At 35.7% G+C, this 15,453-nt stretch overlaps 2 protein-coding genes across 2 annotated transcripts in view; both read left to right on the plus strand.

Annotated features, from left to right (window-relative positions):
* LOC120424425 (conserved oligomeric Golgi complex subunit 6) overlaps positions 1–9,432 on the plus strand; it is a 40,616-nt gene extending 31,184 nt beyond the window's left edge. Inside the window, exon 4 of the mRNA XM_039588542.2 lies at positions 9,287–9,432. The gene's annotated coding sequence lies outside the window, so the exon portion shown is untranslated. The remainder of the gene's footprint in view (positions 1–9,286) is intronic.
* Positions 1–15,453, plus strand: part of LOC120424424 (serine/threonine-protein kinase N) — a 153,681-nt gene that overhangs the window by 20,095 nt on the left and 118,133 nt on the right. The gene's annotated exons all lie outside the window — the stretch shown is intronic.

Here is a 15,453-nt window from a genome sequence, read left to right on the forward strand (position 1 = left end):
CGGCGAGATGACAAACGATAATATTGTTCCTAACCATTCTACTCCCAAGTCGCAAATTTTGTTGTTGCTAATCAGTTGAACAAAAAAATTCTGGTAAATTTCCAATGTTAAACATGTTTCAGATTATCACGATATTATAGCTTGCCCTCTGATTCATTGCCCCTTGGCGGATTTCCTAGAACCGACCAGCAGCATTACATTCCGACTAGGTTCAGCCCTCCGGATAGGACCCACTGGACATTAAGCTCTGACTGAGTGTGTTCCATATTTGGAGATTCATCTCAACGCCGTGAAATCAGCTGACTCACCTAATGGTGGTAGCCGATCTGCCTGAATCATGGCTAGAAGCTTGGAATTTTGCGAGGTTGATAACACTTTGCGCGTGTAACGTGATACCTCCAACTTCAATCATTTCCGCTCAGAAATCTTCGAAAGAAAAAAAAAGAGCAACCAATCCTTTCCAAGAAATTCAATTAAGTTGTTCCCGGTTGCGAAACGCAAGCAGACGCAGCGTGATTTCCTGAACCGTATTTTTTTCGGAGTCAACTTTGCTGGACGGCCGCAAGCGAAAACGTTAGATGCAAATTTTTAATTGATTTTAATTGCGCACAGCTCGACCGTCCTCGTCGATGGGCATTAGTCTGGGTTCTAAATTCTGCAAGATGCCCCGGGCGGGCGTTGGCAAAACGACGACATAACGTTTAGTGGCTCGTCTCGAAGTTGTGTCCGTGACGTCGTGGTGGACACTTTGGGGAGGAACAATTTAGAAGGGCGTAATTTAATTGTTTCAACTATCGACATTTTTCGATAAAAATTCCAAATAATCTAGAAATTAAAGGTAAATGAGAAATTGTTGTCAGCCACTTTGAAAACCTATTCCACAAATCAACTCGACAGCCGTGGACAGCACCACTTGGGGGTGGTTTTTACGATGAGACACGATCCGGTGTTGATTTTCGAGTATCTTTCTTGGCTGCAACAGCGGCTGAGTTGAGCTGACTTTGCTGAATGATTGTAGTATTATTACCGTGGAGTAAAGATGGAAGGAAGGAAAGAAGGGCACGTAGTATCGTATCTTCTCTCAGACGACGACGACTCTGAAGAGTGTGCAGCAGTGCACTTGGCAGAAAGATTCGAAGTAGCTAGCAACATTTTGCCTGCTGGGAAAATGATGATTTATGGCGTGCCGCGCAAATTGAGTAAATTGTTGAATAAATGAGATCGGTTTAGTGCCTCGAGTGTCTTGGGCTTGGGCCGTAAGCGGGGGAAATCTTGGAAAATCTTGGATTTTTTTAAATAGTTTTTTTTTAAATGATAAATATTTTTTGATTGTAATGTCCCTCGACTCCAATATTCCAAATAATAAAAAAAAACCCGATTTAATCCCACCTGGGTGAGAAAGAGCTTTTCTTACTAAAGAATATAACAATGGTAGAACTTCTTTCAATTAATAAAATCGACTTTGTTTATTTATAACGTCAGCACAAAAGAAAGTCTTATGATGAAAGCAAAGTATTATGATGATATTATGAGTATTATGAATGATATGATTTCCAAAAGAAATAAAAAACGCAATTTTCACCAAAAGAATATTTTTAATCGTACAATATGTTTGTACGTTTCTAATCAAACAAGCGTTTATGACAAACGCGATCATAGCAAGCTTCCCAACAACGCACACCGCGGTTTTGGTTTTCTAGTTTCGGTACGAGCCCTTTTGTGTGACTGTGTTGGTGTTTTGGTTCATCGTACCAGCGCACCAAGACAAGCAAAACCGAGGTACAAGTGAACCGCGTGTGCCGCACGGTGCAGGGAAGCTAGCCATTCAGCTTCTACGAAAGTGACAGAGTCAGAGATAGCTATTTTTAACAACCGCACCACTACACACTCAATCGCGAGAACCTTAGGAAAAAAGCCATTGGAGTCGCCAGCATTGAACTCTTTGAAAACGATATAAACGATGAAAAGCTTAGAAAGCTCCTATTGGAATCCAATGAACTTTGTTAAATAAACTTACGAAATCACGAAAAAATGAAGTCTACATTTAGGCGATTTTAGGAGCGCACGGGAAACAAAATGATAGTAGCCGGATGAATGTCCTATGTCATAAAGGTTTTTGCATAAACATTGGACAGTTATGCAAAAACGGTCAGGGCAAAAGAAACCGAAAAGCTACGATATCTTACATATTGAAGGAAACATCGGTAGACAAGCTACTACAAAATTAGTATAAGTCGAGCCACAAAATATATGCGCCAGCATTCTCGCGCCAGTATTCGAAGCTCAACTTGACAACTTGTCGACTTGGCGACGAAGCGTCAAAAATCGATGCAGTGTGATTTTTTGTCGATTTTTCCGATTAAAATTCATGCTGAATCGACATATTTACGAAGATGGAAATGACGTCCTGCCTTAAAGTAAAACCTATACCTTTCTTTAGTAAGAAAGGCAAAAACATTAAGCGATTATGATTATGATTGCACTATCCATGTAATTTTGCCTGGTGTAAAATGCTTCTATAAACCCTTGTAATTTAAAAAAAATCGGCCGATTTAAAAAGTTATTTTTTTTGCCTTTATTTGGCAAAAACATTCTAGGGCCATCATTGATTTGCCCTAAAAAGTGTCTCCATACAAAAAAAATGTATGTAGGGGGAGAGGGGGTAATATGCACCCCTGGGGCAAAATGCACCCCCTGCTTTTAGAGTTTATTGTTTATTCGTCAAGCTTATGTAGACTACTTACAATTTTCTTACATACTAGATATTATTTCTATTGTACAGATTTTTTCGTAGTTCCGGTTTAGACATGTCGAAATGTATGTACTGTGAATTTTCATTATAAAAGCGCATCATTTGATTTAATGGCGAATTTTTTAAATAATTTGTCGTGTATGCAGTTATTCTAAAAAGTGGTGAATTTCTAAGAGTACGGCTTGGTTCATGAATACTATTGCGTATTACTGAAAATAATGCTGCTGACTGTATGCGTTGAGAAATAATGTCGTTGATGAAAGAGAGCATGGCAAATTTACGACGTTCTTGTAATGATTGTATGTTTATGAGCATGCAGCGTGCTTCATACGATGGGAGAGGAAATGCAGTCCAGTTAAGTTTACGTAGTGCGTACAGTAAGAATTGTTTTTGGACAGATTCAATACGTGCTTGGTGTACGGCATAGTATGGATTCCAGACGATACTACAGTATTCCAAGAGTGGCCTGACATACGTTATATAGAGTAATTTAATAGTATACGGGTCCTGGAAGTTGAATGCAAAGCGCTTTATAAAGCCTAATGTACTTTTTGCCTTGTTTATTATTGTGTTATAGTGTTCTACAAAAGTTAGTTGTGAGTCTAGGATGACACCTAGATCACGTACTACTTTGCATTTTTCTACTGGTTGGTTTCCTAATAATACTGTTATGTTTGGTGTTTCATGTTTTCTGCTGAAGGCAATGGAATTACATTTCTTTACATTCAATTGGAGTAGGCTTTTACTACACCATGTGTAGAAAAGATTAATTTCGTTTTGGAATACATGACTGTCATTGGCATTTCCTATTTCCATATACAATTTCATGTCGTCTGCATATACAAGTACGTTAATTTTTTTAAGAATGAAGGAAATGTCGTTTACATACAAGATGAAAAGAAGAGGTCCTAGATGGGATCCTTGCGGAACCCCAGAGGTGACGTGAATTGATTCCGATAGTACATTTTGGAAGCGAACAATTTGTTCGCGCTTAGTCAAATATGACTTAAGCCATTCCAAAAGATTCGGTTGAATTCCAATTTTCTGCAGTTTGAAGATTAATAATGGTATGTCGATTCTGTCAAATGCCTTACTAAAGTCTGTGTAAATTGCTTCTACGAAATTGCGATTATGCATTGCATTCAGTGTAAAATTTACAAATTCTAAAAGGTTGGTGCTAGTAGAGCGGCCTTTAAAAAAGCCGTTCTGTTTACATGTGATGCGGTTTTTTACTTGCTGAAAGATTTTTTCATTTATAATAGATTCGAAAAGTTTTGGAATGCAAGACAAAAGGGCAATTCCGCGATAATTACGTATGTCTGATTTTGGGCCTGACTTGAAAATAGGCACCAAAAAAGACTTTTTCCATGTTTGTGGGAATTTTCCTGTATTTATTGACATGTTGAAAAGATGATGCAGTGGATATGTCAATTCTTCTGCAAGGTTCTTTAGGAATGCAGGTGCTATTCCGTCGGGTCCTGGTCCTTTTGATGAGTCTAAGTCCTTCAATGCCTGGCGTACTTCCGTTTCTGACAAAGAATTGACTAAGACGTCATTTGGAAATTCTGGTATATATGAAAAGTAGTCGCGGTCGCGGTCTTCTTCGGAAAATGAGGTGTATACTTCTTTGAAAAATTTTGAAAAAAGATTGCAAATTTCTTTTGAGTTACTGCCTACATTTTCGTCCAGTTGCATTTGCGATGGGAAGTTACTACTTTTGGATTTGGATTTTACGTAATTAAAGAAATTTTTCGGGCATGATTTGACTTCAGATTCGACTTTACTATTATATTCTTCGTTGGCAGAATTGAGTGCAGAAAAAAAATGGTCGGAAATATTCAGATAATTCAGAAGATTTGTGTCATTTGTATTGTTTCTGTATAGTTTGTAGGCTTTTTGTTTTCTATTTTTTAAATTTCTTAGTTGTGGAGTGAACCACACTGGGTATTTATTGCCTGTGTTATTACGTCGTCTTCTTCTAGTAGGTACGGTTTCAGATGTTATAGTGTTAATTTCTTACGTTTGTTAATAAGTGCACACGCGACGCGCGACAAAAAAAAAATAAATATGTTTACGTTTACGTTTGTGGACTGGGTCAGTGAAGGTAAATAAAAATAAAGTGTAGAGCGAATTAAAAAACGCGTCCGTCCGGTAAAAAGACTCAACTGCAACTCTCGGTATTTGAAAGAATTTTCCGGGAAAAAATCAAAGAAATTGGAAGCATAACATTGTAAAACTATGCTGGAAAAATTTGAGCATCGTAGGATAAAAACATCCAAAGTTATTTGCAAAACTTTAAAATGTTGTGTTTTGATCTAAATTTTATTGCACTTTCAATATGATTTTTGGACAATATAAAAACCATTTATTTATATTGTAAGTGGTGAGGTATATAGTTTTTGACATAATTTTCATTATTCTGTAGATAGATGAGTCGAAAAACATCAAAAAATGCCTTTTTAATTAAATTTTCTGCAAAAAGCGTGGTCGGGGAAAAATGCACCGCTGTGAAGCTCCTTTGTAAAAACAGCGGTGTCATCTAGTGGTGACTAGTGAAAACTGCTTTTACCCGGTGCATTTTGCCCCATGTTGTGGTGCATTTTGCCCCGTTGTTGTAGTGCGTTTTGCCCCAATGTTGCGGTGCATATTGCCCCGCATGGTTGTTTGAAATGAATCAAAAATGTTTTTAGAAATTTGATATTTTCGAACAATTTTGAGGTTTTTTAAGACTTTTTTTCACATGGATGACGAAGAATAATAGTTGTTTTAGAACATCGAAGAAAATTCTTCCACAGTAATGCTGTAATGGTTGAGAAATCACAGTTTTCCCTTAGGGGGTGCATATTACCCCCTCTCCCCCTAAATATTCGAAAATATGTTTATCGGGAAGGGGAAGTATCCACATGGTTTATGGATGATCCCAAGGGATTTTCGGATCAATTTAGTGTCTTCGGCAAAGTTGAAGGTATTGATTAGGACCATTTAGAAAAAGAAAAGGAACTTTAAAAAAAATATTACACGGATAGAAATCTTGTAAGCATATCCGGTAACGGGACTTGTGGACAATTGTCCATACAAAAAAAAAACTTTTTTGTATGGATCGTGGACAATCGCCATACCCCCCAACTCTATGTTTTTGAATTTGTAAACATTGAAATGTTTCCAAAATCGTCAACAATTTTCCTGATTTCGAACAACATTGTTGTCGATTTTGAAAACATTTATATCGAATTTGAGAAAAATGTTGACGGTTTTGGAAACATTTCAATGTTTACGAATTCAAAAACATAGAGTTACCGGATATGCTCACAAGATTTCTATCCGTGTAATTTTTTTTAATATTTTTTATCATTAAAAGTTGAATTCCAAATATCCGTATTTTGAGTATTTTAAATAAATCTATTTTCAAACTAATTATCGCTAATTTCCTATTAATTCGTCCTAGAAACATTAAAGATTGGTCTTTTTATTTGTTAGATACAGGTCGATATCTCAGAACCTAATGGTCCGATTTTCAATTTCAAGAAATTAATCATGCGTAAAATTATCTGATGTACTGGAAAAAAAATATTTTGATTTTTTTTAAATTAAGACTTACATTTGAAAAGAGTAATTTTTAATGTGTGGACCTTTCCAAATGTTAGTCCTGATTTTAAAATTTTAAAAATATTTTATTTCAAAAAGATTAACAAATTTTATGAATTGTCTACACCCGAACATGCGATGTGGAACTGCATGCTGCTGCCGGAAGAGTGGATTCCAAAATTAACGAATTACCGAAAGGTTAACAAATTTTACGAATGATTCATTGCTTTTTTTTTTTTTTTCATTGCTTGACATCAAAAATCGGACCATTAGCTTATGAGATATTGGCATTTGCATGTTGGGGTGACACTTAAAAAACTTTTTTTGTCTTATTTTTTGAATGGCTGAATCTCATGAATGAAAAGACTTATCTTCAATATCTTTTGGACGTATTTAAAGGAGATTTTGCCAGGTAAAAAATATCTTTAGAAATAGGAACTTTTTAAATTCGAAAAATTTATGACATTTTTTTTCTCATCGATCTTACTGTGGCTATAATTTGAAAACGGGTATTTTCAATAATCGATTTTACATTTAAAAAATATTTGAAAAAATGTGTTGCCTGAATATATGGTTTTTTTTGTCGGCAAGCAGGCTCAAAACTTTCGCCAAATTAGTTCTTTTTAAACAGTAGAAATTGGCAAATTGGGTGAAAATAGGACCGATTTCTCAACCTGCCAAACGGATGGGAATTTCCTCTAATATGCAATTATAAAATATTAGACTTATGTTTACGAAGCCCCTAATTGCGCTGAACTATTTCCGTCGACGTGCCTTCCAAGCTGCAATGCTATGAGAGTTATAACAAAAAAAAACATTATAATACTAGTGTGAAACTTGAGACGCACATGTTTTAACTTTGTGCCTTCCTATCAGCAATGATATGGGAAAGGCTTCATAAGGCACAACAAAATTTGACGGATCGAATTCAAGGAAGTTTTTTTTTGCGCATTTTGAAAAAAATCAATAAATTATTCAAAATTAACATTAGACAACATTTGGTGTCAATGTTTATTTCAATAATGATTTGAAGCAAACACAGGGTTCAAAAATTTATGAATTTCAATAGTGCTTTCAAAATTTTTCCCCCTCTTAAGTATTTTATATTTTTGAAAATGAATGGCAATCTGAAAATCTTGTAAATGCATTTATGAAAACTGACTGACTTTGGACTACTTCATCAGGCATACCTCTAATTAGACAACTTTTGATCTTAACCCTGAACGCAAACCAACAAACCACGTTCCGATTCTAATCGGGACAATTGAGCAAGCAACCACAGCCGGTCGGCCCGCGGTTAGCCCCGTCAGTAGTCCAGCAGAGTACATGCCCCGTAGGGGCACCCTGCCGGTCAGCGAGATCTAATCTCAATGTTATTTTTCCGCTAATTATCGATCCGGTTCGACCGCAAACTGACCAGCAGTAGTTTTGTGTGATTTGTTGAGATTTCTGGCTAGAAAGACACGTTCCGCTTGAGTTTGCTTTCGGGGGAAAACCCCTCGAGTTGTTTTCAACGGTTCCCAATTTGTAACCGAGATGTCGCTCGAACAGCTCTCGTTGAAAGAGACAAATTGTCCCCACCGTACGTCGGAGCTGCGTGTCAAATCAAATTTTACAACCTCGTTCTGACCTGAAATTTTCTTCAAAAAAAAAAAAACACGCCAGATCGGCCAGCAACTCTGTGCGAGAGAGATGTTTCACGTCGAGCGCGTTAAATTACGACAAACTCGCGGAAAAGGGGAAATAGATTAACACTCTGCAAACGATGACGACGACCAACACCAGCAGCAGCCGCCTCCAGATCCAGTGCAATTAAGCAATAAACCTAGCGGACTCTTTGCGGAATTAGTGCACTGGCCACCGGAGAGAGAAAATGTGGAACGCGCTGACGGTGACCAGATGTCGCTTGTTTTGTACTTTTTGGAGGTTGTTTTGTACTTGGACGTTAATTTCGTAGACATTTGCTGAAAAGATTAAAGACAGCTGTGAAGGTCGATATCACTTCCAGAACCGCTTGATTTACGTTGTTTAAGATATTTCTTTTGAAACATTTTTAGAAAATAAATTTCAAATATTTTTCTGTAGTTTCATAGCCGGCCTACATTAAATTGAACACAAGTACGACTCATACCATAACAAAAATCTTTACAATGAAATTTTAAATAAGATGCCACCAATTGCTCCAAAATGCTTCATATTAAATTTTGCCATAATTTCGTTGCCGGCCTGTGCAAATTGGATAAGTTTTACAGACATATCAAAATCTTTACAATAAATATTTAATTACTTATTCCACAACTAGTTTCAATCTTCTACAAATTGTAATTTCCCATAGTTTCACAGTCGGCCTACAATTAATTAAACACAAAATACTCATTAAAAGTCAACAATTGCTTCAAAATGAGACAAGTAGAAACAATCTACAAAGTGTCACATCACAACAAGGAAATTATCACTAAGAACTCACGAAGTGGTAGCTTCCTCAACTGTGTCAACAACTCCCACTTCGGCAAGTGCGTGTGCTTCCACCTCTCGCGCGCCAATCAAGATTTGCTCAATTTAGAAAAAGCCGCCCACAATATGACCAATTTACAGCGCTAGAGCAGCCCAGCTAGAAGTGTTCCATAGTAAGTAATATGACACAAATCAGACCAATTTGCTGGTCGTCGTCGTCGGTAGCTCATTCTAGGCTGAATTAACGCCAACGGCCAATCAATGGCTGCTTCTTCTTTCCGTTCTGTAAAAGGAGTTGATCTCCCACAGACTAAAACTTCTTCGCTTCTGTTTGGTGGAATGCGATTAACCTGATTCTGTTTGTTGTTGTTTTTGTATTCTCCTGTTGCTCCACACGTTTTTATTACAAATTTGTATTTCCCTTCCCTTCAAGTGCTCTTCATTATTACCCTTTTTAACAGTTTGCCGTTTTTTCTTCTTCTTCTCCAATTTCAGGTTTGTTCTTTTCCCGCCTATTAGTCTGGAGTGGAGTGGAGTGCCACTCACACCGAGGAGGGGGTTTCGATCTGATTCGTGGGATTTATGCTCCGTCAGCGTAGAGACTAAAGGCATCAAGTGAGCAGCCAGCAGAAGCAGCACTTCTCGTACAGGTTTCGCCACTTGTGGAACACACCACAATTGAGAAGGTTCTGGTTCTCACTCTGTAAGCTCGAGATTGGGAAAGGGTATTTTTGATGGTGAGAACGAGTTTTGTTGTTGTAAAATTACGCACTATTTTACAGGGATCTCTCAACAAAATAGTTTTAGATTAGGTTTTGTTATTACTCTAAGTGATTTTTAATGTAATAATGACCGGAAAGGTAAGTAATTTCAAAACGGATTTGCAAAAGCACCTTTTTTGCAATTCCGTTTTGAAAATACCTACATTTCATGTTATTCTTAACCCTCTACAACCTTACCCCGCCTTTAGACGGGTTTCGATCTAAAAAATCGCCAAAAATAAATTTTTCAACCAATTTGGATCTTTAAAAAGCATTGGAAAGAAGAACTCTTAAAATTTTAGAAAATTTCAGGGTTGGAAGTTTAACTTGTTTTATGTGACTTTACCAATGTTTTTAAAAATGTCATTTTTTAAAGGTCAACTTTGGCTGTGGTTTTTACTAACATTTCCTATATTTTCAGTAAAAAGAAGTATGCAGTAATTTTTGTATTGTCCCAGACTATGCCTTTAAGTATTTTTTTAAAATTTAAATTATGATGGTGCCGTTCTATAGCAGAAAATGTGAAAAACAAGCTAAAAATTGAAAAAGTAACTGTCAAAACTTGAAAAAATTAATTAGGCAAAATGTAATTATACTAGGTGGTAAAATAGGCCAAATACTACCAAAAACAAACATAAACTTAACAAGATAAATGCAAATTTAAATACTAAAAATAAAACAAGAAAAACATAAAACAAGAGAATTAAAGTTTTTCGTAGAACAAAAGTTGCTTAAAATGACCTCCTGAACACGGGAAAAAAAATTTGGCAGTAGAGGGTTAAAGGCTGAAATGGCCACCTTATCGACACCAAAAATAACAGTGCTGAAAAGTTCATTACAGCACCAACTCGAGTGCTGAACAGAATTTGCAACTTGTGGCATAAACTTCTGTTTTCACAACATGGTATTCTTTAGATATGCTAAGGCAAATGTAAATTTTATTTATAGGACCACAAATCAGTAAAATTTACATCTTGGATCGTCATATCTGCACCGATTTTGCTGAAAATTTCACCAGGGCCAAAGTTTAGAATTTATCTTTTTTTGCCCCCCAACTTGTGTGCTTGCCTAATAAAAACTATTTTAAATAATACAAAAGTACGTTTTTTCGAAATTTTATACGGAAATTGTTAAGAAATCATGACCAAATTTCTATTGCGATTTTTTTTAGAATTTTCTGACTGTTATTTTTATTCCTTTCTTTAATATTTGCGTTTTACTGAAAAAAATTAAACTCGTCTATGTGAATTGAAAATATGTTCTCAAAAATTATTGACTGTTTTTGATGTATTTTGACCTCTGTACACTTTAAAAAACTGATCTTTTAATATTTTTAAAACAAAAAGTGTTTTTATTTCAAAACATTTTAAAAGAACTCGTAAATATTCTTGTGAAATATTGGATATTGTTTCGAAATAAGTTACCTTCCCACAAACCGTCAAACTTCAAGCGAAACTTATTTGGGGATACTGTGGAGATTTTCCCTTGTCTCCTTAAAAAAGTGAAGCATTAACATTTTCCGTCCTCCAAATCCTTCTTCCGATTCAGGTGGGTTTGATTTTATTCCCAATTATAATTCCTAAACAACCTATTTTGGAAAATCATCATATATACCATGGCGAAGTCCAGTCTGCAATCCGCTAAAAGCACTGTCTTCAAAGGAAGTGAAGTGCATTTTTTTGTTTAAAAATCAGTTTTTTTCTGTTTTGCGTCTTATAAAAATAATTTCAAAAATTTTGGTCAGTTGTACAGTTGATTTTAAACTATATATATATTTTTTTGTATTTTAATCGAATAGGACACTTTTGTTAGACCGTTTGAAAATTTTGAATTTAGTGACTACAGATAGGAAATGTTTCATAAATTCATTGATATTTTGCAAATTTTTGGTAGTAGCAAAACTGTAATAATGTACATTTTGTGATACCTTTTGCTTCAAATTTTTTTAAAAAAACTGTCTTGAAATTTCAAAAGCAGTTTTTATAATTTTATTAACAAACTTCTTGTGGCTAACCATTTCCAACGTAAACCAATAACTTTCGACCTATCTGGAATACATCACATTGAAGTCGGTCCAAATCAAACAACAAGCGCCATAACTCTAGCCCATAATCATACATTTCTTCAAGTGCATCGCACACAAACCAATCCAGAGACCCATATCTTTCCCTTACTTTACGAGCCCATTGTATTCCGGAGAGCGGGAGCGGAACCTGCCCTGCACTGACCGATGATGAACTTGACTTTCACGGTCACTCCGGCAACCAACCGCCAGTCATGATTTGGTCCAGTTTCACTCTTTTTCCCTAAGGGCCTTGCGCTGGCTGCCCTGCTCCCAATTTTCCCAAACTAAACCCGGAATGTAGTTCACGGAACTGGGCTGTTTTCATACACTTATTTCTGTGGTGCAGTTGGCTTCCCTTGGTTGCTTTTTTGTGTGCAGGCCTACTATGTTTTTTCGTTAAAAGCCTCCGTTTGTTGTTATATAAGACAACCAGGAAAATTCAGAGTTTTCGGCAATGTTCCGCTTTTCCCAGTTTGTGCTGCTGATTGCTTTCTTTTTGTTTTCGAAGATTATTTTTTACGACGGAAGCAGCTTGGCCAAGATGACAGTTTATTTTGCGGCAGATGCAACTGTCTTTTGGGTTGGTTATTGTGTTTCAACTGTCCCGTAGAGAAAGTTTCACTTGACGGCTGATTGCTTCCTGGATCGACAGTTGGCCGAAAGTGTTATTAAAATTCTCGCATCACGTCATGAATTGTTTCATTATCAAAATGCAAAAAGAAAACAAATTAACCTCAATGTTGTCATCTTTTCCAACATTGATAGCAAAAAGTGTCTTTTTGCATGACTCGCACTCCAATTACGTTACCGAAAGAATCACATTTCATAACAAGCCGACCGCGGTCCTTACTCTTTGATGATAACGACGCAGAACCATTTATTCGCGATTACTTACGCATCAATCACCGCGGGTCCACAGACCTCTTTGAGAGGAGACCCTCGAACGATCGGGCGAGCTTGTTTTTTTTTTCTTCTTTTACTCTAAAAAGCATCAACTGGACCACACGATCGCGGCGTTCAACAATTCGATCATACGTCACGACGGCAACGACGACGATCATCGTGGCGAGTTCACTTGTTTCGACCAACTGCCGAGTTGAGTGCTGCTGGAGAATGGGTTCACAGTGGGATGAGAGCAGTGGTCAAAATTACACAGAAAAAAATCGATTCTCGTAATCGTGAATTAAGTTCACGAATGTGAGAACCACGAAGGAATTTATTCATGAGTATGGTGCATTTGCACTATAAACGTGCATATATTCCTTCGTGGTTCTCGCATTCGTGAATTTAATTCACGATTTCGAGAATTGATTTTTTTCCGTGTAGATAATATTGGAAAAATATAAAGTTTTATGATTATTTTAGCAGATCGATAGTAACTTTTTTTAATGAAATGAAATAATTCATTATTGCAAGATTTCCCAAACTAGAAAAATGTAGATTACAAAACAGCTTGTCTGTCCCTGAACTTTAATACAATTATGATATGAAAACAAAAATCCTATTCAGATTTTTTTTTTGATTCTAAATTGCCTAAAGCAACATTTTCAAAATTGAAAGATAAAATCAACGAAATCATGTGCATAACTTGAAAATATCAATTATTTTGGTAACTAATGTTTTTGAAAATACCAAATATTTCTACAAATTGTATCGCCTATCTACATACATAATTTTCCAGGATTAGTATGTTCAATATGATAATGAAATTCGTGATTAGAGATTGGAATAAACGTAGAAATATTATTTTACAATCTTCAATTCTCCTGCACCCAGTTGGCGTACAAAATATCTTATGAAATTATTATTTTTTAATCTTACAGGTATTATTTTTGGTATGACACTGCACAGTGTGATAAACTCACTGTTTGTGTATCTTTTTCGTTTTTTTAAGTCATTGGCATGTATTTACTGTTATTTTGAATAAAAAAGAAATCAGCTTGTTTTTTTTTTCAATTTTAGCAATATTAAGTTTGCGAGCGCGTTAGTTTACAAAAAAATAAAAAAATATCTCGGAATCCTGTTAATGAAGACTCCCATTTTGAGTTCGTTATCAAATCAAATCAAATCAAATTATTCGCTCTACAGCATTGCCTTGGCGTTCTCGATTGCGAGATTCCTACTCGAAACTAGGTGTCCGAAGGCTTGATGAGGCAATTGCAAACCTCTTTTTACACCTTAGCTTCCATCCACCCCGGGATTCGAACTGACGACCTTTGGATTGTTAGTCCAACTGCCTACCAGCGACTCCATCGAGACAGGACCCAGGGAGACGACTCCTACACCTGGAATGAGCTAACGACCTAACCTTTTTAGGTTAGTCCGGGGCCAACATTTACTTCCCGTCCGACGGAAGGCGTGATCAGACAAATCTCGTCTCGAAAAATGCCACCGGGACCATCTGGGATCTGGGAGTTAATTAATTAGTATTAATTTTTTGTCATTTTTTGACAGTTAAACTTTTAGAACCACCCTAAACTCCTAAGAAATTTTGGGCTATTTCACAGTGAAAACTGGATTTTCTGAAAAATTATGCAGTTTTAGAGTTTGGTGTCTTCTGAAGAGTAGTTGCAAATGAAAAGAGGCAACTTTTGCCTGGTTGAAAGTTCGGGTTTTTATTTAGAAAATCTAACTTTTCTAGAATATTTTTGGGATTTTTTTTCTTTTCTAGAAAGTTTTTGGGAATGCAGATCCAAGCAACTTTGTTGAATACTTCAAAATTTTATCTCGCAATATACATCTTCTTCGAAAAATATTATTATAAGCTTCAATAGATTTTAAATGTAGTTATTCAGGGTTGAGTTTTAAAGAAAAGTGAAGTTCAGAGCCTTTTTAGAGTTTCCAAAAACCAACATTTGCATTTTTTGAAAAAAAAAAATGGATTCGGATTTATTGGTCAAAAGTCTTTTGAAATATAACTCGTTCTATATATATTCTATAGAATGATACAACTTTTAACTTGAAAGTCTCGGATTTTAGATTTTTTTAAATTTAAAAGCATGGATTACCCCAACGAAATTTGAAAATTGTTCAACTATATGATTTTACATACGATTTTGCCCGCTGTTTCAAAATTTGCCCTCGGAATTGGCCCAAAATGTTTAAATATGGATTTTTGGTGATATTTTGAGTTTATTTGTAAAATAATCATAAAACAAAACATAGAAAACCCACGGCAAAAATGGCAAAAAATCGCTATTTATGAAATATTATGTAGTTGGACAATTTTCGAATTTCGCTAGGGTGGTCCCATACATTTTTCTGCTGAAAAAAGGTGTTTTTTTTATGGCTCGTGTTAACTTTTGAAATTAAAAAAAAATCTTAATTCATAAAATACTAACCGTCAACAGGGGTGACATTGGGTCTGGTGGGTGAGATTGGGTCATATAAATTTCTGCACTTTTGTATGACTCAATGTCACCCACAAGACCCAATGTCCCTCATGACAACGGTATTTTGAGACTTCAACTTTTATATATATACCTAAGGTTTATTTGAAGATAGAATATTTTGTAATGATTTTTTTTTTCGGATTTTAGTCCTGATTCGATTATCCGAAGTTTGATCATTCGAAGGCTTCTTAGAAACTTTTATTTTTGATCAAATAAGATATTTTCAGACTTATACGGCCCGTATTCGAAAAAAAGACATAAAACTTCAAGGAAAAAAAATATTTTCATGAATTCAGAAATATCATTTTTTCGGAAGAAACATTACCGTAACAATATAGCGTTTTGTGATACTTTTCGCTTCATAATTTAGAATGTTTGGCTTGAAATTTTAATTTGGAAATATTCAAAATTCTGTAAATTGGAGATAATGCTTAGAACTTCTCA

Source organism: Culex pipiens, chromosome 3, assembly GCF_016801865.2.
Source record: "Culex pipiens pallens isolate TS chromosome 3, TS_CPP_V2, whole genome shotgun sequence".
Taxonomy (NCBI): domain Eukaryota; kingdom Metazoa; phylum Arthropoda; class Insecta; order Diptera; family Culicidae; genus Culex; species Culex pipiens.